Consider the following 24,332-nt stretch of genomic DNA (forward strand, 5'->3'; position numbering starts at 1 on the left):
ATCGTACTCAGACAATAAGGAACTGGGGGGAGGGACTTGCACAATGGAGAGTAAATTGCTTGTTGCAGCCCATTTTGGGGGTGACTGCTCAGATGCCTGGATCTTGCAAGACTGTTATTAAAGTCTCACTCACTGTACCTCATGTCTCCATATCCATCCTTTTGCATTGGACAGGTGATGGCATTTCTCACAGAATTTCCAAGGCAGCAAGTAACAATGCCTAAATAAACCTTGGGATTGCAAAATAGAGATACTCTAATTCTGTCATTGTAAGATTGAATTTTTACATAGAATTAACTGGTTAAAGCATATATATTATTTACCATGATAGGTAATACCACATTTATACCCACAATTCATATGACCAACTGTGAATAAGAGAACAAGCCCTTTCCCTCACACCCACGCCAAGTGCCAAGACATTGGGAGATTGTCAGACATCTGTCAATTCAAAGCTATGTTGAGCCATTCCTAATAACTCTCTGCCTGGCCCATACAGAAACATTTTCTCTCCCATACTTTGTTGCCACTTTGGGAATCCAAACAGACGTTTAGGATAGGCCAAATAATTTTTGACCCAGAAAACATTTTGTCACAAAAAACCAAACAAAATCTTCCATAAATGTTGAAAAAACATTTTCTCTTTATCTGTGTGTTTCTTTGACCAATAGGCAATTCTTGGAAACTTCTTAAAAGCTCATCACTGGGGCCGGCCCGGTGGCACACTGGAGAGTGCGCCGCTTGGGAGCGCGGCAGCACTCCCGCCGAGGGTTCGGATCCCATGTGGAGACCAGTTCCCGCTCACTGGCTGAGCGCAGTGCGGGTGCAACGCCGAGGGTTGCGATCCCGTTGCTGGTCAGTAAAAAAAGACAAAAAGGAAAAAAAAAAAAAAAGCTCATCACTGGGTTCTCTTCTTTATTCCTCTTTATTTTGCTCCTAGGCCATCTCATCCATGCTCAAGGCTCTAATTCCCATCTATATAGCCTCTTATTTGAATTTCTACTTCCATGTCTTAAAGATTCTCGAACTCAACCATTCCAAAGTCAAATCATGATCACTCCTTCCAGGTCTTCTTCCATCATGCCCTATTTCAGTGCAAGTTACTATTTTGGATTAAACGTGCCCCCCCCCCACATTCACTGAGGCTTAAATTGGGTCCCCAAAGTTCCAGGTATTAGAAACTTGGTCCCCACTGTGAGTGTTGGGAGGGTGGAAAATCCTATTATGGTAATTGAAAGGTGGGGCCTTGAAGAGGTGATTAGATTTTAGGACCATGCCATAGTGAATGGATTAATAATGGTGGTCAGGGGTGTGATTCTGAGGGCTTTAAAAGGAGAGCATATGAGAGTCTCTCTCTCTCTGCTCTGCCATTTCTGCCATGCGAAACCCCTGTGTCACTGTTGCCACTACCAAGACCCTCACCAGATGTGCTCTCTGGACTTCCCAGCCTCAGAAACTGTAAGCAATAAACTTTGTTTTCTTTATAAATCACCCAGTTCCAGGTATTTTGTTATAAGGAACAGAAATGGACTAATACAGCTACCATGGTCCTACTGGTGGTACAGTATCAAACAAAGTAAACAAAACAAACAATAAAGCCTGGAGTCACCCTTGATATCTTTCTCTTCCTTATCCCCTGTACTCTAGCTATCAATCCTTACTCTCTTAATGATTTAGATTGTCCTTTAGATTGAGTCTGTCTATTCATCTCCATTTCTGCTGCAATCTCTCCAGTCCAAGTTACCATCATCTCTAACTTGAACCATCTCCTAACTGATCTTCTTGTATCTGTTTTTTTTCTATCTAATTAGTTTTTCACCAAAGAATATGAGTGAGCTTTTCAATATGCAAGTCTGATCATGTTAGCTAAGCCTTCTCTTCCCTGACCACCTCAAACAGTAGAAAGGCTCTAAATTCTTAAGATGAAGACCACAATCTTCACAGCCTTGCATGACTGGCTCCTGGCTTTCCTGTCTCATCTTGTTCCATGCTGCTTCTGGATTTCCCTGCTCTAACCACACTGGCTTTCTTTCTGGTCCATCAGCTGGCTATATTCCCTCTTGCCTTAAGACCTTAGAAATGACCTCCATTTCTAGATAACTTCTCTTCCTCATTCAGATCTCAGCTTAGGTATCACTTCCTCATGGAAACTTTCTCCAACTCCTCTAGCGACCTCAGGTCTCCATGTGTCATAATGCCATGTATTTTCTTTTAAATCTAGAGTGAACATTTGCCTTTTTTTTCTTTCCTTTTGGCTTGCCACTAGACGTATTTAGTTGGGAAATTCCCTGTTGTGGGTATTCTGGTGTCAGTGTATTTGGGAACAAACACAACTGACTCTTGGTAAGCAACCAATTCAGCTGGTGGGGAGAGAAAAAAACATGGGAAATCAAAGAGGGGCAATAACTCTTAAACATGCAGTGTGTCATCAGCACCTGTCAACATGTCGAACAGTGAGAATGGAAATACCCAGCAGATACTGACTGGCTGTGAATTTATACTGCTGTAACAAATGATCACCAATTTGGTGGTTTAAAATAACACACATTTATTCTCTCACAGTACTGGATGTCAGAAGGTAGAAATTTCACTGGGTCAAAATCAAAGTGGCTGCAGGGCTTCACTCTCTCCCGAGGCTCTAGGGGACATTCTGTTTCCTTTCCTTTTCTTCTGAAACTTCATTCCTCACATTTCTTGATTCATGGTCCCTCTCCCCATCTTCAAAGACAGCAGGGTAGAATCTTGCTTCAGTCATAACATCGCCTTCTTCTCCTTTAGTAGTATCTCCCTCTGTCTTCCTCTTATAGGACACATGTGTCTACATTGGGCCCACCCAGAAATCCAGGACCTATAGTAGACACTTAGAAAATATTTTCTTTCTTTTTTGTGTGTGTGTGTGACCGGTAAGGGGATCATAACCCTTGGCTTGGTGTCGTCCGCACCACACTCAGCCACTGATTGCACCGGCCATCCCTATGTAGGATCCGAACCCACGGCGGGAGCACCGCTGCGCTCCCAGCGCCGCACTCTCCCTAGTGAGCCACGGGGTCGGCCCAGAAAGTATTTTCTACTAAGTGAATATGTTTTAGTATATCCTTTTGAGGGGTTATCAACCATCAGCCATATGTGCCTCACTTTTGAAAAAAATTTATATTTATTGTGTTGGAATTAGAGTAGACCACTTTAAATCTCCCATTTACTAATTCTTAACTGGTTAATATCATCACCAATATTATTTGACAGGTAGTTGATAAATGATTTATATAAACTTAGAGCTGTAAGATAATTTGTTGCAAACTTTATTTCACAGAGGAGACAATAGAGATCTAGGAAACAGAAAATGACTGGCTTAAGATTAGACTGTGAGAGAGAGGTCCAGTTAGGATTGGAACTGAGACCATATTTATATTAGCTCAGGCTACCACAACAAAATACCACAGACCAGGTGGCTTAAACAACAGAAATTTATTTTCTCATGATTCTGGAGGCTGGAGGATCTTGGCGATGACATTTGTGGTTTCTGATGAGGGCTCTCTTCCTGGATTGCAAGTAGCCACCTTCTCACTGTTTCCTCACAAGGCCCTTCCTCTGTGCATGCAGAGAGAGAGAGCTCTCTGGTTTCTTTTCCTCTTCTTATTAGGACACCAGTCATATGGGATTAGAGCCCCACACTTATGACCTCACTGAAACTTAATTATCTCCTTAAAACCCCTGTCTCCAAATGCAGTCACACTGGGGGTTAGGGTTTCAGCAGATGCATTTTGAGAGGACAAAATTCAGTCTATAACAATGCTTATTGCACCAAATGAGATCATGGAATATACTGATGTCGTTCCCATCACTTACAAGTTGTGAAATTAGGACAAAGTCACTTTTTTATTTCCATGCTTTAATTATATCTTCTACAAAATGAAGGCAATATGCACCTTTAATATTTGTAATAAGGATTAAATTACACAATGCATATAAGTGTAATTACAACTTAGACAATAATAAATATTAGTGAATCTTTCCATTTCCTTAAGTAGTTGATGGAATATTTAGGTCTCTAAATGCATTTTTCTTTGTGATTTTCCTTCATGAGCAATCACTAAATACAGAAAGAAAGTTTCTATAAAAGAGATTACCTGAGAAGGATGCAATGCAAGGAGAATTATGGATATTTTGGAATTCTTAAGAATAAATGTTTAGGACCTAAGTGCTGACCAATTCTTAGTTGTAATGGCTAGAACAGCTAATTTATCCTGATAACGTTCATTACCAAATAACTCAAGGCTAACAGACATAAAAGATAAAGATTTTGCAAGACAAGCATCTTAGATAATTTAGTCTTATCTTTTTCCCCAAGATAGAAAAATCACAATTCCATAATACTGAGTAAATGTCTCAGTGAAGAAATGAATCATAGAAATGATAGTTTAGAGATTTCTGTCAAAAGGCCCCTTAATCTTACTCAATATAACACAGCAGGAAAGAAGATCACAAACCACATGTGACATGACAAAATTGCCAAACTTTCAGAAAGCTAAAACAGGAAAAGAAGGAGGTCTTGGGAACATTCACTGTAATCAAGGAAAAAACAATACAGAGCATTTTTTTTTTTTGCAGAAAATTGGAACCTCAGGCACTAGAAGGCTTGTACAACAATATCACTGTAGCATTGTTTATAAAAGAAAAAAAACCTGGGAACAGTCCGACTGTCCACTAATAGATGAGTGATTAAATAAGTTCTAGCATGTTTACACTGTGGAATATGACACGGCAATTAAAAACAATGACATATCTTCTTAACTTGAAAATCCAAACTGCTGTTATGTTGAAAACAAAACTGAACATTATTTATTTATGTTTTATTTATACAGAAAAACACCTAAAAGCATACACACTGTAATGACAGAAGTGATTGGTTCCCACTTTTTTTTTTGTTTTAGGGAGAGGTAGTTCTGTGAATGAATGCAGTGGACGAGAAGTATTTTAGTTTTATCCATACGATGTGATTTTTTAAACTACAGAACATGACTATGCTAGTTATTAACTCATTATTATATTATGATAATTTAGTTGGAATAGAATTCTCAGTGAAAAGCCTTTCTTAATAGTACTTTTAAAAGATCACTTTATTGTCTTCTGACATCCAATGTGAATTTTAAATTTCACAGTGTTTTTAAATTTCACATAGTGGACCTTTAAGTTAGACTTTACAATTAAAGAATCACTGCTCTCTTTAGGATTTGGAAAATGTCTTGTTTGTTCACTAATTTTCTCCTCTCTCCTTCCTTTGGTATATCCTTCTGAAGCTTATGGATTGATTTTTTTTTTATATCTCCAATATTTTCTTCCATGATTTTATTCATTTTGTCTTTTGGGGTAAATATTCTTGGAAATTTTTGAACTTTATCTACCAATCTTTTATTGAACTCCATATTCCAGTAATCATATTTTCAACTTCAAAAAGATCTTTATTGATCTTTAACCATTCCTTTACCATTGCATGTTCTTCTTGTTTTGTGTTTACAATAACACCACAAATCTCTTTGTGCAACAGATTTTCTTTTAAATTTTCATCTGCTCCTAAAATTATCTTTATCTAGAAGCTAGTTCTCTGTTAATCTTTCTCAGTTGTGGGTAAGTTTTCTCCCAGAATTCTGAAGATACTTGGCCTTTCATTCAAATACAATATTGGCATTTATAAGGAAGGATGGCTGTTATGATTAATTTTATGTCAACTTGACTGGGCCATGGGATGCCCAGATATTTGGTCAAACATTATTCTGAGTGTCTCTGTGAGGGTGTTTCTGGCTGAGATTAACATTTGAATTGGTAGACTAAGTAAAGCAGATTGCTGTCCTTAACATGGGTGACCTTCATCCAATCAATTGAAGACCTGCATAGAATGAAAAAGCTGAATAAGAGGGAACTCCTCCTGTTTGACTGCTTGAGCTGAGATATTGGTTTTTTTTAGCTTTCAGACTTGGCTTTTCTTGGGCCTTGAGCCTGCTAACTTTCAGAGTGGAACTTATACCATTAACTCTCCTGGTTCTCAGGCCTTCAGACTCAAGACTAGAACTATACTACCAGCTCTCCTAGGTCTTCAGGTTGCCCAGTAACCCTGCAGATCATGGGACTTGTCAGCCTCCATAATTATGTAAGAAAATTCCTTATAATAAATCTGTGTGTGTGTGTGTGTGTGTCTGTGTGTGTGTCTCTCTGTGTGTGTCTGTGTGTGTGTCTCTGTGTGTGTGTGTGTGTGTGTCCTATTGGTTTTGTTTCTATGGAGAAGTCTGACTAATATGCTGACCAAGACTTTTTGAAAATGGCTGGGGTTTCTCAGTTGTAAGCTTTACATTAAAAGTATCAGGTGGGGTGTCATCAGGGCGATGACTATTATGCTTGTACTCTCCAAATTCCAAAATAAGGAGGCTGTCTTCTTGGGCACCCTGATCCATCATAAATGCTCTAAATTATCTATAGATAATTTGATTTATTTTAGTTGAATAGCCCTTCTTCTTGATATGTTAAGAGATGGGTAATGCACAATACCATATTGTATGCTGTTTCACATGCATACATTGGAGAGGAACTGAGGAAGTCAACTATTCCATGTATAGATTTAGCTTTTATCACCACTTCTAACTCCTACACCTCTCTCCCAACTCCCATGCTATATTCTTTTCAAGGCCTCTTTCAACTCAGTTACTTACCCATCCTTGTGTATGTAGTCTAGGCTTTGGTTTTCTCCTCTTTGCTTCATCTGCTATTATTTTTCCATTCACTTTCTGTATTCTAGAAATTGCTGAAATCTCTTATCTGACAATGATCTGTATTTCCATTTTTTTCCATTCTAATGGGTTCATCTCTCTTTCAGTAGTTTTGCTATTATTTCAGTAAGGTTTCTTGAGGAAGAATAGAAAAACATATGTGGTCATTTGTCATCTTTAGCAAAATAAGGGCTTTAGGGGTGTTTTGAGTTATAGAAGAAAAAGAATGTTGAAATGAGGGGATTCTTTTGGTTATTTCTACTATGCACTTTTTAAAAAATCAAAACTGGCATGCATTCTACATGACTTTTAACAGCCTTGTAGTAGGACTTTTAAGACCATTCATGGGTGTGTGTGTGTGTGTTTATATCTATGAATGTGCTATTGTTTCTTTGTGTAGTGTTGGAGATTCATTAAGAACCAGGGCTTCTACAAATGGAGAATTCATTTGTAGCACAAGCTCTAAAACTATAAATTATAAATAGAAAGATAGATAGATAGATAGCCAGAGACTTGAGATGAATCTAATCTCTGAGCTTCGGGGTAGTATGGATCATGATGGAGGTTAGATTGCAGTAGGAAAACAAAATAATGGTGTTGTTTATATAGCAAAAATGTTATACTGACCTTTGCTTACAAGTATGGCAAGACTACAAAGGGCTAAATATGAATGTGTATTTCACAACGCTGCTTGTGAGGCATAAGGATAGATGGGAGGAGGCTGGCTGGTTAGCTCAGTTGGTTAGGGTGCAGTGCTGATAACATCCAAGTCACAATTTGGATCCCTATACATGCCAGCTGTCCCCCCACCACCCAAAAAAGATGCTGAAAAAAAAAATAGGATACATGGAAGCAAACTCACAGGAAGAAAAGCAATATTATTTTGGATCATATAATAAAACATCTCTCCTTGGTAGATTCAGTTCTCAGGAAAACACCTTCTCTTTTCCATCTTTCCTGCTGGCCAGTGACAAACATGCTTTTCTGGCCTTCCATTTCCTCTACTTGCATGTACTTGCCTTCTTGATCTCAGAAAGTCCTTCTGTAAAATCTCCAAAAGTATGTGAGTGCATGGCTTCTCCCTGTCTAGATGGTTGTTTAATCCTCAATTTCTACCGTTCCTTATTCATCAGATCTTGAATTAGAAACAGCCCTGTTTACTATTAAAACCACACTTGCCAACAAAATGAGGCCTCAATTTATGTATAAAACCCCACGATGCTTCAAGACTTTTCTGGTCCATTTTGGACAAGGAGAATGAATGTCTTACTCTCAGTGGTCATCATCTGAGAGGTTAGAGTTAGCCTTTCTTTGCATATTTTATAGATTGCTTGAATTTTACAGCAGAAAGTGTCCTTATAGTACTCATTTCACAAATGAAGAAATTGAGGCCCAGAGACACAGTGATTTACTCAAGGTCAAGCATTTAGTTTGTCAAAGACCTGGATCTAGAATTTTTGTCTTCTGACTATTATATTTAGTTCTTTTGTCATAAACAAAATAATACTAGCAGCTAAAATTCTATAGCTACTGAGTATCAAGTTCCCATTTGCCTTTGTAATTGCTCCAAAGTAGGTATAATTACTATCATTGCCATTTCACAGATAAGAAAGATGTCACAAAGAGAGATTATGTAACCTATCTAAGGTCATACAGTGGTTTGTAGACCCAGGACTGAAAACCAAGTAATTTGGCTTCAGAATCTATATGCTTTGTCATTAACCCATTCTGCCTCTCTACATAAGGCCCTCATTTCAGTGGCTGTGTCTCTAAAATGAGATTCATTACTAATTTCCAGTGTGATACATAGTATCAATAACACTCTAAGCACAGAAGTACTTCACCTGAGTCTTTGTCAATGATAAATCAAGCTGGAAAACAAAAAAGGTTGGATAAAAAAAAATGATAGAGGAGAGAAATTAGGAAGACTTTCCATTTTAGCTCAGATGTAAGCTGCAGAGACGTTGGCACATAATTGGGACACTGCCATTGGAAAATGAAATAATCAAACATGGACAGTTACTATTGCTCCAGAAACTTTTTGCATTCTCCTTTCCTCACTAGGCATTTTGCCAGTAGCCCTTAAAAAGCAGGCCATGTCTTCTGCTGCACTTTCAAACTTTGTACATACTAATATAAACCAGAACTTTAAAAACATTCATCACTGTAAAACTTTGCCTTGCAGGCTCAGATGAAAAACTTGGCTCCAGCTTTCCTTGTAACTGCGACAGTCTGCAGAAGCCCTGTGACTATGAGCCTGTGCAGTTCTCCTTGTAAGAAAAGCTAGATCCCAGCCCCAGAAACCTTTATAAACAATAGCTGTATCAGTTATCCATTGCTGTATAACAATCATTTCAGTACTTAATGACTTCAAACAACAATTTATTATTTCTCATGATCCCATGGGTTGGTGGGGTGGTTCTTCTGTTGGTTTGGCCTGGAATCACTCATGCAGTCATATTCAGCAGAAGGGGCCAGTGGAGTTTGAGTTCTGTTAGAATAACTGGGAGGGCTGGACCTCTCTCTCTACATGGTGTTTTGTTCCAGACTTCAGAGCATAGTTGTCTCAGGTTTCCAAGAGAATGAGAGCAGAAGCTGTAAGATCTTATAGGACCTTAGTCCACAGCTTGTGAAGAATGACTTCTGTCACATTCTATTGTCCAAGCAAGTTCTAAGGCCAACCCTCATTTAATATTAGAGGGGACTGCACAAGTCCATGAACTCAGAGTGGTCTGATTCATTAGGGCCTGTTTTGTAGCAATCTATCAATCATAAAGGCCTTTTAAAATCAGACCAGTCTTTGTCTTCTGTGATCGGCTGGGGAAGCAACAGCTCAAGCAAAGGGAGAAATAAGCATTCATTACTGAGGTTGCCTTCCAGAAAAAGGCATCATGCCAAGGGAAATATAAGAAATATAGTTATTTATTGATCCTTTCCTTATTATAAATGATTCTTATGGCATCTAAGTGGCTCTTATAGGATCATGGCCATAAAGAGTGGGGAAATGTGAATTTTACCCTAGGATGCAGTGGAGTAGTTTTGGCTTAAAGTTGGTTTGGACTGAAGGAGGGAGGGAAGAAAGTTGTACAGAGTGCAGTGTTGCCACAGGGTTGTCATACCCTAAAGTCAGGGTTAACAAAATAAATACCCATGCAGAGAAGAGGGAGGAGATTACTACAAGAGTATTTATTAAAGTTTTGTTTCTCCCACCAGCATGCTCAATAGCAAAACTGGAAACAGTTTCTAGTGATAGAAAATTGTTCCTTCCCAGTCCTTTACTGGGATATGTTTACAAGGAGGCAGCAAAGCAAGGAACGTGTGTGTATGTGTGTTTGTTGGGGGATGCCATATTAAGGAGCAAGAGATATTCTGGGACAGGTACTCTAGAAAGATATACATGTTTGTATTAGATAATCATAAATTTGTACCCTACAAAAACCTCAGTAAACTTCTTTTAATTTTGCAGGAAAAAGCAAAAAGATAAGCATTTGGGTACTTTCTGCAAATGGATGTAATACGAAAGTCTTCCATTTATCTAGACAAATCCTGATTCTCTATGAAGCAAGTGGGGTAAGTCTGATCAATGTCTGGTCACCAGGCCATTTCTGGTATATTTCTTGTTAGTATTTACATCTGAGACAAGTGTCAAAGACCAGGGTTTTCCACAGGCTCCTGTAAAAATGCCTGGTAACCACTTGGAGTAGTTCTACAACTGACCTCCTCTGAAAGGAGATTTCATGAATGTTGGGAGGTGGAGGGAAGGCCTTTTCCGGAAGAAAATATCAGATTAAATTTGTATATAAATTTGTCATTTGTATTGTCCATGAGTCCATCTGGAATTAATCCCTAGACACAGGTGGATCAGACCTGTCAATTGGCTCTTTAGGCCCATTGTTCATAGCTTCCTGCTTGAAAGAAGATATATCAGCAATCCGCCTAATGCAGTCTACATACTCTGGTGCCTGCCCAGGTAAGAGGCACTCAAAAATCAGTGATGGAAAGAGAATTATACATGTTCTGCACTTGCTCAACAATGCTTGGCAGAACAGTAACATTTGGTACTATATGGTTGGGGTGAAGAGAAGGGGGAAAGAAAGATACCTTGGAAGAAATAGCTTGAACTGCGTATTTTCAAGTGCTTACATCCTACATAATTCAAAGGTAATGTTTTTATTCTTTCATTAAAATTTTAGTAATTTACCCCAGGGCTACAGTGATGAATTATGAACCTCCTCATAAGGATCTTCTGGTCTCTTCTAGGCACAATTTCCTCTGTGCTTCTCCACCTCTTTGTTCATGTCCCTGCTACAAGACTGATTGAATTCTGTCAGAAAGACTATGAGCAGGTGAAGTTCAGGAACCATGCCCTATTGTTTGTACTTGGTCTAGCACTTAGCATAGTGCCTGGCACATTTGTTTAAAAAAATACATTCAGATGCATTAGGTAAATATATTTCGATTTATGAAATTTCTGTATTGCTATATGAGATTTTTCAGTACATAGTGATAAATTTGGTAAAAAGCAGAAGATGATTTATTATTTTAGACTAATAATACTAATAATTTGATCAAATATAATTCGTAAAGATTATAAAATAACAATTTCCTTTAATGAGAGACCTTGCAAAATGCAAATAGTTTTGTAAGTGAGAATATTTTAAGGCCAGTGCTAATTTACCAAATTAGGAAAATATAAGAGAACTCCAATACTTTTTAAAATGATTATTGATATGTCTTTTTAATCTCTTTTAAACTCCAACCCTCCTTCATCTCTCTCTCTCTCTTTTAATTGCCTTTACAATTTATTGGTTGAAGAAGCTAGATCATTTAAGTGGTGTTTCTCAGGCTGGACTTCACTGATTGCAACCCTTTGCTGTGGTTTAACATTTTCCTCTCTCTATTTACTGGAAATTGGTTTTGGGCTCTAGAGGCTTGATTGGATTCGGGTTTGATTTTTTTTCCTTTTTGCGGGGGAGATGAGATTATATTATAGGTGGTGGTGTAATTAATCTTACCCCTCCCCTCCTCCCCCCACCAACTTGAGTCACACTGGCCTCTGTCCTGCTCCTCCTTAGGAGCTAGTTTCAGCAGCAGGCCCTTTGCAATAGCTGTTTCCTCTGCCTGTAACACTTTCCCTCCACCTTTGCATGGTCAGCTGTTCCATGTCATTCAGCTCTCAGTCTAAACATCATTCCTCAGAGCAGCCCCTCCAGGACCTCTCTGTCTACTTCATAGCACTTCTCACTACCAGGCGCTTTATAGAATATTTGTTTGTTGGCTTGTTTACCATCTGCCTCCCCCTGAACTGAAACATCAGCTCCCTGGGAGTAAGAACCTCATCTCTTGTGTTACTGGTTATGTTCCCAGCACTTGGAATAGTGTCTGGGCCATGGTTGGTGCTCAGCAAATGTTTGCTGAATGAGATACCTCTGTGTTGGTAAAATGCTATCTCTCAGTAAGATCATTCTCTGTAAACTCAGGCAACCAAAGGAGGTACCATCAAAGCTGCTTCAGCATTCCATGCTGCCAAAGCCTAAGGAAGTCCATGAAAGGGCTCAGTAAGCATACTGCTAGAGGTGAATCCTCCCTCATGCCTTGTACATCACAGAATCACACAAGAGGGTGGTGTGTCCATAGGCAATTTGTGAGTAGGTCTCCAGTTTGGGAGGCTGTGGAGTCCAAGGTCCAGGGAGCACATTTGATGAGGGCCTTCTTGGTGGGGACTCTGTACAGAGTCCTGTGGCAATGCGGGTGTAGGGTAAATGCTGGACATAGACCTATTCCCCCTCCTCTCTGGGAAACTACCCCTGGCCAAGGTAGTTAGCCAAGGAAAGGCACGTATCCTTTAAGACAAACATCTCTTTAATACAAACAGAAGACTGGAGGAAGAAGGGACCCTAAGTAAGTTAGCATGCTGGTGTTAAACTACTCTGGTGCCAGGAGAGTAGTGAGTGGATTTACTTATCTGCTCAGCCAGATCGCCCGAGCACTCAAAGTTGGGTGAGGGTCTGTGCATGAGCATGCAAATGATTTATACCTCTACTTTGATTCATTCAGTATATAACTGTTGTATGTACCCCGCAGCGGTGTGGATTTCCAGCTGGCCAGCTGCTGTCAGCACCTCCCATAAGTCTAATAAACCGATGCCTCTACCTATTGGCCCAGGTGAGTTCTTTGGAATAGGCAAACTACGCGAGTGCCCTCTCAGATTTGGGCCTCCTGCCATACAGCAGGGTATCACATGGTGATAATGATCTCAATACTTGACTTATAGAAATATGACAAAGACCAAATTATGTGTGCATCCTTACAATCTAAAGATAAAATAAACCAGTACGTAGTGGAGCCCAGTCAAGTAGCAGAGAAGTTTATATGAAGACTAGGCTGTCAAAACGCATGCTTTTTTGTTCTGCTTACAGTTCCTTCCCCATGTTAGTGATGTTATCATGAAAAAAAACTGCATGCACATGAAATGTATAATAACCAGAGACAGACCAACCAAGGTGTAGCTAACTCCAATTTAGGGAAGGACTGGGGAGAAGTTTGGAGACGATTGGGTTGTATACAAAGGCTTAGATCACAAGATGAATAAGGTTGTAATAAAAGAAATTGCCCAAGTCTGTGGATTGGTGTGAAGTGAGTGGGGTGCAGGGTAGGGGTTGAGGTATTGTTATGAGATGAAAGCGAAAGCGAAACTATTCAATTTCCCATTATGTTGCCAGCATCTTTCAAGGAGATTCTTCTTCGAGCAGGAAAAATGTAGAGAAAATATCATTTAGCAGGAAATTGAGTCTGATATGGGAAGAGACAGTAGACATTTACCTACTTTAATGTTTAGAGTTCAATACTACAGATCACAGATAATCTGCTGTGATAAAATTGGCACTAAACAATGATTTATATTTAATAGAAGCAGATAGATAAATAAAAGAATAAACAAAAATAATTGAAAAAATAAATTTTATCCAGGGATATTGAAAGAAATTGTATGTAGAACTGCAGAAACACTGCTACTAGCTGAACCTTGGGTGTCATCAGAGGTTTTAATGGTTTGATTTAAGAGGTCACATGCCCTGTCATTAAGGTCAATAAAAGGGCCTTTGGGTCTGAGTTGAGGGGAATTTAGGAAGGGATGTTGTGGTGTTCACTTCTCCATGACTCATCATTGTGAGAAAAATTGCTACTACAACAGAGATCAACTATTTAAGAAAACAGAAGACACCAAAATCTTGCTATGAAAGTATGCTCTTTGCTTTGAAACAGATACTGCTTTGTTTCTACTCTTTCTCTTTAATATCAAAGTCTTATGCTTTCGTCTTCTCTTAAAAATATTTCTGCAAGTTGTTTTATTCATAGGTTGTGTATTTTATTAAAATTCTTTAGTTTTTCAATTCTTCATTTTAACCTATAATCACTTCAACGTATCTAATTTTTAACAGCTGTATTGAGATATATGATATCTCACAATTCACATTCCAAAAAATTCACTCATTTATAGCATACAATTCAGTATTTTTAGTATACTCATGAAGTTGTGAAACCATCAGTACAATTTAATTTTAGTAAATTTTAATCACCCCCAAAATAAACTCCCTACTCATTAGCAGTCATTTCCAATCTCTGCCTTTCCCACCACTGCCCCCCCTCCAACACAAGCACCACACAAGTATTAAGCAACTATGAAATTACTTTCTCCCTCTATGGATTTGTCTATTCTGGATATTTCATATAAATAGAATAAACAGAATTATACATGCAGTCTTTTGTGACTGGCTATTTCACTTAGCAGAATGTTTTCAAGACTGGGTCATGGTGCAGCATGTTATCAATACTTCGTTCCTTTTTACTGCCAAATAATATTCCATCGTATGGATATATCACACGTGTTTATGCATTCATCAGTTGATGTACATTTGGGTTGTTTCCACTTTAGCTATTAAGAACAGTGCTACTATGCACATTTGTGCAAAGTTTTTACATGGACATGTGTTTTCAGTTCTCTTGGGCAGATACCTAGGAATAAAATTGCTGGGTCATATGGGCACTCTGTGCCTACTATTTTAAGGAATGTCAAAGTGTTTTCCAAAGCAGCTACACCACTACATTCTCACCAGCAATGTATGAGGATTCCAATTTCTCTGTACCATTGTCAACACATTGTATTGACTGTGCTTTTTATTTTAGCCCTTTTAGTGCACAAAGTGGTTTTAATTTGTATTTCCTTAACAATGAGTGACATTCATGTGTTTATTGTCTATTTGTATAAATTTGAATAAATGTCTATTTAAATCCTTGGCTTATTTTTAAGTGGGTTATTTGCCTTTTATTACAAAGTTGTAAGACTTCTTTTGTATTCTGAAAACAAATCCCTTATCCCATTTGCAAGTATTTTCTCCAATTCTTTTGTGGTCTTTTCACTTTCTTGATGATATCATTGGAAGCAGAAAAGTTTTTAATTTTGATGAAGTCAAATTTACCTATATTTTCTTTTTGTGTGTGTGTGCTTTTGGTGTCATATTTATGAAAACATTGCCTAATTCAAGGTCATGAAGATTTGCTCCTGTGTTTTCAATTAAGATTTAAATAGTTTTAGCTTTTACATCTAGGTCTACAATCCATTTCTAGTTAATTTTTGTGCATGGTTTAGGATAAGGGTTGAACTTTATTCTTTTGTATGTGGATATCCAATTGTCTCACTACTATTTGTTCAATAGACTATTCTTTCCCCCCTCAATGGTTTGGGCACCCTTGTTGAGAGTCAGTTAACCATGGATGTAGGGGTTTATTTTTGAACCCTCAATTCTATTTCATTGATCAGTATGTCTATCCCTGTGCCACTACCACACTGCCTTGATTATTGCAGTTTTGCGTTAAGTTTTGAAATTGAGAAGTGTGAGTCTTCCAACTTTTTTTCAAAATTTGTTTGGCTTTTTGCGGTTCCACGATTAGCTTTTCCACTTCTCAAAAAAATGCTGTTGGGATTTTGATAGGGATTGCGCTGAACCTATAGATTGCTTTGGGTAATAATGCCTTCTTAACAATATTGTCTTCAAATATATAAACAGAATATCTTTCCATTTAGTTAGGTCTTCTTTCACTCCTTACAGCAATACATTGTTGTTTTCATCATAAAAGTCTTGCACCCATTTGGTTAAATTTATTCCTAAGTGTTTATTTTGTATCATAAATAGAATTGTTTTCTAATTTCATTTTCAGTCTGTTCATTTCCAGTGTATAGAAACACAACTGATTTTCATGTGTTCATCTTGTCTCTTGCAACTTAGCTGAATTCTTTTATTAAGTAATAGCGTTTTGTGGATTCTTTAGGATTTCTCACACACACACATATGATCATGTCATCTGTGAATAAGGACAATCTTACCTCTTCCTTTCTAATTTTTATGCCTTTTATTTCTTTATTTATTTTCCTAATTGCTCTGGTTAGATCCTCCAGTACAATGATGAATATAAGTGGCAAGAGTATGCATCTTCGCCTTGTTCCTGATATTAGAGGAAAAGCTTTTAGTCTCTCACATGATGTCAGCTGTGGGTTTTTTATAGATAATCTTTAGCAGGGTGAAGAAGTTTTATTCAATTCCTAGTTTGATGAGTGTTATTATCATGCAAGTGTGCTGGATTTTGTCAATGCATTTTTTGCATCTACTGAGATTATCATGTGTGCACACATGCACCTCCTTTATTTTATTAATATCATGTATTACATTAATTTGTATATATTAAACCAACCATGCATTCCTTGGATAAATTCTATTGGTCATGTTGTAAATTCCTTTTATATGTTACTGGATTTAGTTTTCTAATATTTCGTTAAGGATTTTTGTATCCATGTTTCTTTAGTGATATTGATTTGCAGTTTTCATGTGATTTCTTTATATGTTGATTTCTTTTCTTCTGATGTCTTTGTAGCCTCATAAAATGATTTGGGAAGTGTTCTCTCTTCTATTTTGTAGAAGAATTTGTGAAGGATTGGTGTTAATTCTTCTTTAAACATTTGGTAGAGTTCAGTAGTGAAGCTATCTGGGGCTGTGTTTTTCTTTGTGAGAAGTTTTATTTCTATTTTTACTTCTCTTGGGTCAATAGTGATTTACCCTCTTTCATGCGTAATTGTAGTAATTTGCATTTTGTCTCTTTTTTTTCTTGGTCAATTTTGTAAATTTAGTTGATCTTTTTAAAGAACCAGCTTTTGGTTTTGTTGGTTTTCTTATTGATTTTCTTTTATTCATTCTAATCATACCTGTTCTAATCTTTATTTTTTCCATTCTTGTACTTGCTTGGGCTTAATTTTCCTCTCTCATTGGAATTTCTTAAGGCAGAAAGATAGGTTATTAATTTGAGATCTTTTTTAGTGTAAGCATTTACAGATATAAATTTTCTTCCAATCACTGCTTTGATGTTTTGGTATGCATGCTGGCTTTTCATTTTTATTCATCTCAAATTATTATAGTATTGTACTTGGGATTTCTTTGCATGATTGGTTATTTAGGAGTGTGTTGTTTAATTGACACATATTTGTGTTGTTCATTTTCAAAATTTCCTTCTGTTATTGACTTCTAATTTAATTCATTGTGGTTGGGGAACATACTTTGTATTTCAATCCTTTAAATTTATTGGTGCTTCAGAACAATATGTTTTCTGCTGTATCGGGCTTAATGGAAAATGTCTATTAGGTTTACTTGGTTTATACTGTTGCTCTGTAGGCTTTTCCAGGGACCTATGAGACAGGTCAAATAGAAAAATGTTCTGAGAATATGACTTTTTATGAGCTCCAAATCCAGTTTACTCCCTCTAGTGAACTCAGGGCTGCTTGTTTTCTCAGCTACTGTGATTGTGAGGCTGCTCATTTTGCTGGCTATTGTGGAATGGAGGGTATGGAAATGGGAACAAGGCAAGTAAAAATGCCACAGAAACTAATCCTTACCAAGGTTCAGCAGTTTTTCTTGAATGAATGCTTCTCAGATTGTTGCAATCATTTGGTTAACTTTCAAAGTTATGAAAACATTTATTTTGATGCATTCTGCCAGTACTTTTATTACTTTTATGAAGACATAAATTTACAAAAGTCCTTATTTCCCTGATCTGGAAGTCTCTCTCTCCTAACCTGTGAGTTTTTAACTTAGCTTCATTAGTTCTAGCCATTTCTCTTAAGTATGTATCTCTGCCTTTTATATTGTTCTCTTTTGACTCTTCTTTCTCTTCTCTGGTTTTAAACTTTTTTATCTGACTAGTTCTAGGCTTTTATTTTAACTCTGTATCTTTTCTATTTTTTTAGCAGTCTTAATATTAATCTTTATTGGAATCATCTCTCAATTTAAAATGATAATCTGTTTTTAATTATTTTTATTTTTCTCTTCTGATTCTTAATTTGTAGTTTCAATGCAATTAATATTTTCTTAAACTTTTTTCTTTGTATGTTATCTTTTCTTTCCTCCTCTTTTCCATATTTATTAACTTTATTATTTGTGTTCTTAGAATTGGTGAAAGTTTGGCTGCAGGGGTGATAACATTATTGAAAGCCCATACCACAAATTGGAGAGAATATCATACCGGATTGGTGTGTGCATGTGTGTGTGCATTCTATGCTCTTGGACCTTCAGTCTTGGAAAGTTACAAGGAAGCTAGCCATGTACATGGGACTGTGGATAAAAGAGTTGTTAAAGGAAATTCGAGGTTCTGCTGGCTAAATCTGGATTCTTGGTGTCTCAGACAAAGAATTGGATGAGAAACACCAGAGGCAAAAAGCAAAGAGCAGTTTTATTTAGCAAAGTTAGAGTACGCTCTGGACAGGATGGTGCGAACTCAAGTGAGAGAGTGGCTCAAGAGCACCAATGGTTACATTCCTGGGGGGTTTTAAGTCCTCTTAGCTGGATTTGCATCATTTGGTCATTGGTTGAGCCCTGAATGTAATCTCTGTCCTGTTGGTTAAAGTGATTGGCACCCTAGCTGGTGGGAGCTCATTGGTCCAACTGAAGGGCACCCAGGGTGGGGGTGGCTTCCAGTCTAGAATTGTCTTTGTCTGTTGTGGCCACTTTTGTGCATGTGTATGCCTATGTCCTCAGGAAACTGGTTTTCTCACTTGCAAACAACTAGGTTTACTTCTCCCACTAATATCTCTATATAACTTCCTGTCTCAGAGTTACCCAGGAAGTTATATTTAATACTTTTAATAATTTCTTAGGTCTACCATAACAAAGCATCACAAACTGTGTGGCTTAAAATGTAGAAATGTATAATTTCATGGTGTTGGAGGCTAAAAGTTTGAATCAAGGTATTAACGGCGTTGGTTCCTACCAGAAATTCTGTGAGAGAATCTGTTCCATGCTTCTCTCCTAGCTTGTGGTGGTTGCCTGTGTGGGAAAGCAAAAATATTTTAGCCCCAAAATATATTTCTTTGACATATTTAAAGATGGCTAATTCAGAGACTGGAAAAACAAGATTAGCTAGAAGGCTATTTCTTTGTAGAATTATATTTCCATGTGTATATGCAAATAACCAGGCTTCTTCTGAGGCTCCTCCTTGGGCTACTATGTATTGTTTCTGAGTTCAGCTGTGAGATTACCTGAATTATTTTCATTTGCATACTAGATGTCTCTACTTAACTTTAACTTCTGATTTCTTTCTTTCACCAGTGACAGCACCTTCCCTCCAAAACTTCAGAGAAACCTGGTCTCCAGCCATTGTTCCAGGGATTCTGTTTCCCCCTACCTTCTCTCTCTCTCATGAAGGTGGTATATAGGCTTTGTTATTCCCACTGGAATTTGGGACATTACTCTCTTGTGATCCCCCCATGCTTTGCCCCTTTCCCAACATGTTAAACAATATAATTTGTTTTGCATTTTCTTCCTACTCATCTAAATTTGTCAGTGATTCTCATTAATGAACCTTTGGCCTCATTTTCCTTTGGGCTCTACACCTGCAATCCTTGCTGTCCCTTAGCTTGTAAATGCAACTCCAATTTCTGCCTTTATTTTCACATGTTCTCCCATGTCTCTTCACATCATATTCCCTCTGTGCATGTATGTGTCCAAATTTCCCTTAAGAGAAAAACTAGTCATTGTATTAGGGCCCACCCTAATACAGTATGACCTCATCTTAACTTGATTACATCTGTAAAGACCTGATTTCCAAATAAGGTCACAGTCTGAGGTTTTGGGTTAACATGAATTCTTGGGAGACACTATTTTACCTAGTACAGTGGTTTAGTCAAGAAATGTAGGAAACCATAATTGATGTCCACAGCTTCTTGCAGCACCTTGGCAAAAATATGAACCAAAAATATTTTATCTGACCAAATCGTGTTTGAAGTACAAAAGGATAAAGACAAATAGTTTTGATCATGCAAGAGCTCAGAGAATATCATTGCTATGAATACTTTCTGAGAAAACTACTGGAGGACAAACTTAAGACAAAAAAGAAATGACTAAGGAAATTATGAAGGAAGAGCTCCCAGTGAATTTTCAATATGTTTATCAGTAGAGCTAAAGACAAAAACATATATGGGGACTCAAGTACAAAATAGAAGATAAAATTTATATATAAGAACAATGGAGAAATCATCTATGTAGGAGGCTCTGTCAGTGCCCCATTTGTATCACACTGCAGGATTACCACTTCAATTTGCTCTAGCTGATATCCATCTACCAATATATGCATCTTTTTTCCTGAGGGCAGTATTAAAGAAGTGCCAAGGAATTAAAATCCCCCCCAGAAGAAGCCCTCAACAAATGGTGGATAGGAGTTGATGCCTAAATACCCTAGATCCCTTGATTTTTGAAGAGATAACTCTAAGGCATGTGTATTAAAATCTTTCCTAGAATTTCCTCACAAGATTAATCTCTAGTCACCCACAGAGATATCTGGCTTAATACTTCTTCCATTTGTTGCTTTGTTTTTCTGTGTACTTTCTTACTTTCCTATTGGTGTTTCCCACCCTTCACTAACAAGGCAGTTACACTTGAATCATTTTCTCATGGACTGCCTCAGAGGGAACCCAAATTAAGACAATATAACTAGCCAAAATAGATTGGAAGAGGGAGAGAGGAAGTAGAAAATATTATACATATTTAATTGCTTCATCTCTAATTGCTGGGAGTCCAAGGAGATAATTTAAAGTTGCAAATGAAGTCATAGAAACATAAGCATAGTTAAGAATAAATGGTAAACAAAAATGTAATATAATTAACTAAAATTGAGTAATAGAAGTGAAGCAAGAAAAGGAAGAGGCAAAAGAAATATCTTAATGTTATTATTGCTCAGATTGAGTAAATAATACTACTTAAATAATACTACTTAAAAAGTAGAAGATTAAGGGTATTCTATAAATTTATTGTTATAGAGCTAAAATGGCAAAGTAGGGTCTCCGAAAATACTCTCCTCCATAACAGCAATGAGAAAACTGGTAAAATTAACCAGAACCAGCTGTTTCAGAACTCTGGAAATTCAGCAAAGGCTAGCAGCAACCCAGAAAAAATTTATTCAAGAAAAATAGCTGAGTCTAGTTTAAAAAAAAAAAGCAAGCTTTGGAACATTTAAACTTATTCTGATCCCATTCTATACTTTCCAGCTTTCTGGTGGTTTTCAAAATAACATACCCCATTTATGGTGAAGACTGGCAGCTACTGGAGAATGGAACAGTGCAGAAGCTCCATCAAAGCCTTAGTCTGAAGAATTTTTATTTGTGACCTGCCTGCTGGTATCCTGGAAGACCATATTTGCAAATTCTCTGTATCTTAGCTGACTCAAAGATTGCCCTGAATGAAAAGCCTTTTCCTTGGGGACATTTATCAAAAATAAAGTACAGACAATTGCTTAACTTTATGGCTTCTTGAGGCAGTGGATAATGGTTCAAGCAAACAGTAGACTAACCAAAAAGCTTGAAAGGAGAAGCTGAGGAATGAGATTCCATAGGAGCTTTCAAAAAGTCTGATATAGTCTTGGAAATCTAAAAGGCCAGGCACATGCCTAAGGCTATTTGAATGCTCAGAGCTGTGCATATGCTCAGGAAAAATCTGAGAAGACCCCAAGCTCTCACCTCTGGCTGACTTTGAGGCGCTTCATAAGCAGGAAGGGAAGGCTAAGGCAGATCTGCAAACTGCCTAGCTGAGTGTTGAGGCTACCTCAATGTATACACAAACCCTCTCAACAATGGCTTGGAGAGATTTATTTGTCCCAAGCATATAAGAAAATTTCCGTCCAAGCATTAGCTAACTACTATGCCTACCAAGTAGAGACTTCAGTAGACATACATGACAAAGATACAGACTTTACTGAATAAGTTCAGAAAAGTCACTAAACTAAACAAAAATGAAAAGTACAGATAGAAAGAGTAACAAACTCTAGAAAAGGGGAAGAATCTGATTTTCAAAATTGCCACATTATATTGCTTTGAACTCCAGTTTTTGACCAAAAAATTATGAGACATGCAAAGAAAGAAATGAGTATGACCCATACACAGGGGGAAAAAAGAGCAATCAATGGAAATTGTCCCTGAGAAAGCCCAGACATTGAACTTACTAGGCAAAGACTCTAAATCAGCTATTTTAATATGTCCAAAGAGCTAAAGGAAACCATTTCTGAAGAACTAAAGGAAAGTATGAAAATGATGCTTCACCAAGTAGAGAATATCAGTAATAAGACAGACATTATAAAAAGGAACCAAATAGAAATTCTGGAATTGAAAAGCACAAATACTAAAATAGAAAATTAATTAGAGGGGCTTAACTATAGATTTGAGAAGGCAAAATACAGAATTAGCAAATTTGAACATGTCAATTGAGATTATCCATTCTGAGGAATAGAATGAAAAAAGGATGAAGAAAAATGAACAAAGCCTCAGAAACCAATATACACATAATGAGAATCTTAGAAGTAGAGATAGAAAGGGGCAGAAAGAATATCTGAAGAAGTAATAAGAAAAAAATCTCAAATTTGATGAAAAAGCAAGAATTTACACATCTGATAAACTCAGCAAACTCCATTTAGGATAAACTCAAAGATATCCACATGGAGGCACATCATAATCAAACTGTTGACAAGGAGAGAACCTAGAAAGCAGCAAGAGAAAAGCAATTCATCACATACAATAATATCAATGGCTGATTTCTCATCAGAAACCAGGGAGGCCAGAAGGCAGTAGAATTACATGTTTAATGTGCAGAAAGAAAAAACCTGCCAACCAAGAATTATCTATCTGGCAAAACTATCCTTCAAAATAAAGGAGAAATTAGGACATTCCCAGAGAAATAAAAACTGAGTGAATTCATTGCTAGCAGACCTGTCTCATAAGAAATACTAAGTTATCCAAGAAGGACGTACAATGGCCAGTAAGTCCTGAGAGCATTACATTAGTCATTTAGGAAATGCAAATCAAAAACACAATGAGATACTACTTCATACCCACTCAGATGGCTAGAATCAAAAAGTCAGATAGTAAATGTTGACAAGGACGTGGAATAATCAAAACCCTCACACACTGCTGATGAGAATGTAAAATGGTGCAGCTACTTTGGAAAACAGTCTGGTGATTCTTCAAATGATCAAACATAGAGTTACCATATAACCCAGCAATTCTACTTCTAGGTATACGCCCAGGAGAAATGAAAATATATGTTGACGAAAAAATTTGTACATGAATGTTTTTAGCAGCATTATTCATAAAAGCCAAGAGATACAAACAACTCAAATGTTCATCAACTGATGAATAGTTAAGCAAAAGGTGGCATATCCATGCAGTTATAGGAAGGAGTGAAGTACTGATACATGCTACAACATGGACAAACCTTAAAAACATTGCGTTAAATGAAAGGAGCTAGTCACAGAAGACAACATATTATATGAGTCCATTCATATGAAAGTCCAAAATATGGAAATCTATAGAAACAGAAAGTAAATTAGTGGTTGCTTAGGGCTGAGTACTTGGAGGAATAGATGAGTGCTAGCTAAAGGGTACAGGGTTTCTTTTTGAAGTAATGAAATGTTCTAAAATTGACTATGGTGATGGTTGCACATATTTGTGAATATACTGAAAACCATTGAATTGTATACTCTAAGTGGGTGAATTGTAATGGTATTTGAATCATCTCATTAAAGCTCTTTTTGAAAAAAAAAATTCTAAAGGGAGTCCTTCAGGCTGAAAAGAAAGGAAAGCAGATAGTGATTCAAATCCACATGGACCAGTAAAGATTCAGCCATCAATCTTTTCTCAGCACCACCATGCTTTCAGTGAATTTTATTTTATTTTATTTTATTTTTTGGCTGGCTTGTATGGGGATCTAAACCCTTTGTCCTTGGTGTTGTAACACCGGGCTCTAACCAACTGAGCTAACTGGCCAGCCCCTTTCAGAGCATTTTAATGGAGTACCATGTTGATAAGACCAGCAATCCCTGCCCCTTTGGAGATTTTAGATCAGAGAGGAAGACAAACAATAAAAGCATTATTTTCCCTTTTGGTATGTGCTGAAACAGGAGATGGACAGGGCACTGCAAATTATTAGCCCCAGGCTAGAGCTTTTCTATGCATCAGTTCATGAATCCTTGATAGTCCTGTTAGGCAGGGAC

This window comes from Galeopterus variegatus, unplaced genomic scaffold (assembly GCF_000696425.1).
Source record: "Galeopterus variegatus unplaced genomic scaffold, G_variegatus-3.0.2 Scaffold1833, whole genome shotgun sequence".
NCBI lineage: Eukaryota > Metazoa > Chordata > Mammalia > Dermoptera > Cynocephalidae > Galeopterus > Galeopterus variegatus.